Genomic DNA, 2500 nt, shown 5'->3' with positions numbered 1-2500 from the left:
GGTTAGTGAGTTCATATATGAAACTTCATGGGCAACCCACTCCCCCGTGCCCTCCTTGGGGGTGATGGTGGGGGGGGGTGCGGGGGTGAGGCTGGTCTCCTCTTTTTTTTTTTTTTTTTTTTTTTTTTCTTTTTTAGGTTTCACTGTTCCCAAACTACCGTGACGTTCCCTAAAGGCGTTATCACATTGGGCTATTTTTCCTTCGACTGTTGGAACAGATTTGCAGCCTGCAGCATTCGCGAAGGAATCTGATTATATGCTGGAGGAAAATTAATTTTCCTTCAGCATATCAAATGATATTCTATGTAAAATATTGAAAAAGAAAACACAAAATAGTTTACCTAAGTGATTTTACGGCGGAAAAAGTGCTGAAGGTAAGCAGTATCCCCGATTAATCGGAGGTAGGAGGTAGAGCAACATAGATATCTCCAACCGCGTGGAACAGTGGGTAACGTTCTTGCCTCGGAACGCGGGAGGTCCGGGTTCGATCCCCAGTCAGTGCAAAGCACTTTCATGACTTTCCAGCCCGTCTCCACAACGGCTGACATTAGAGGTGCGGGTAGGTCAGTGTCGCAATAATATGCTAGCACCTAATCAGTATGATCGAACTGATTACGCTGATTTTAGAATTCATTCACAACCACAGAAACACACCAACGACAACTTTACATGCACATCTCACCAAACAGACAATCTTACCAAGCCGGATCGAGCCACCATGGTGAGATACAGAGACTGTATCTTCCCTTAGGGAATAGACCGGTCCTGTAGTAGGCCATCAAGGATGAACTACAACTACGACAACCACGTAAAAGGTGAATAGGATTTCTGTAGTGAAAGATCAGATCTTTATCTACAGAAATCTTTATCATTATGAAATGGGTAAATCCAGGTTATTTTAGATTTCCTTTATTAAGAAGATTTCTTCGTTTAGCAACTGATCAGGAAAGGCTAAATCTTAGAACTTGGCAAAAAAAAAAAAAATGTACGTTATAATCATGACGCTATTTTATTTTATTTTATATGATTTTATTTTATTCTATTTTTCATTTTGACTTGCTTATCTATTTATCTAATTATATCTATCATATACTTATCTAATTGTTTAGTTATTTATCTACTTATCTATACATTTATTATCTTTAGCTATTTATTACTATAAGTTATTTTTTACTCTCAGGCTCCTCAGATTGTTCTAAATTTTGGAACAACTTTATATTATTCCTTTCTGCCTCTGACCCCGAGGGCGCTAAGGTCTTCGGGAGACCTTAGGGCCCCCATACACCGTCTCAGAATCGTTCCCACGTGACCACCCCGCCCGACTAAAAGGTCCAACTTATCTTTCGAGTTTTTCGTCCAAGACTTTTTCACAACCAGAAACCCTCATCGGCTTTTGGTTTGGAGTTCTACTTTAGTCTATTTTACGCCAATTACTCCAGCGGACTCACACTGTGAAGCCGATAACGCTACCGATAACACAATACTTGTGGTCAACGGCGGCGCAAGCCATTGTGGATCTTATGTCGCCGGAACAGAAGACCGGTTTTCGCGTCCTCGGGGGTCCTTGTAACACGTTCACAGCTGGGCTAGGAATGTCAGAGCAGGATAGCGAGTGAAGAGATAATTCAGGATTTACAGTAGCTGTTGATTTGAAGACAAAGATTACATCGCTGTTTGTATTGATAATTGGAGGGTGGAGAGAAGGGTGGAAGGGTGGAGGGAGGGACGTAAGGAGGGAGGAAGACGGAGAAGGAGGGAGAGGACATAGGAAGTGGTGAAAAGAGAGAGAGAAGGAGTAATAGAGTTATAGAAAGAGGGAGAGAAAAAAGAAGGAAAGAGAAAGAGAGATAGATAGATAGAGAGAGAGAGAGAGAGAGAGAGAGAGATAGAGAGTGATAGATATTGTGATAGAGTGATAGAGAGAGAAAGTAATAGAGAGAAAGTGATATTTAGAGAGAGAGTGATAAGAGAGAGTTGTCGAGAAAGTGATTGAGAGAGAGAGTGACATAGAGAGAGAGTGATAGAGAGAGAAAGTGATAGAGAGAGAGTGATAGTGTAGAAAGAAAGAGAGTGATAGATTGACAGAGTGATAAAGAGAGAGAGAGAGAGAGAGAGAGGGAGGGAGAGAGAGAGTGATAGAGAGAGAGAGAGAGAGAGAGAGAGAGAGAGAGAGAGAGAGAGAGAGTTGTAGAGAGAGAGAGTGATAGAGAGAGAAAGTAATAGAGAGTGATAGTGTAGAAAGAAAGAGAGTGATAGATGGACAGAGTAATAAAGAGAGAGAGAGAGAGAGAGAGAGAGAGAGAGAGAGAGAGAGAGAGAGAGAGAAAGAGAGACGGATAGAGAAAGAAAGTAAAAATAATTAGGGGCGAAGTTAAGGCGTTGGAGGTTGGGGAACCTACATACATACGTACGTACATACATACATATATATATATATATATATATATACATATATATATATGTATATATACATATATATATATATATATATATATATACA

The sequence above is a fragment of the Oratosquilla oratoria genome, chromosome 15 (assembly GCF_046742065.1).
Source record: "Oratosquilla oratoria isolate Oo_2021 chromosome 15, ASM4674206v1, whole genome shotgun sequence".
NCBI lineage: Eukaryota > Metazoa > Arthropoda > Malacostraca > Stomatopoda > Squillidae > Oratosquilla > Oratosquilla oratoria.
Note: the sequence above shows the minus strand (reverse complement) of the source record.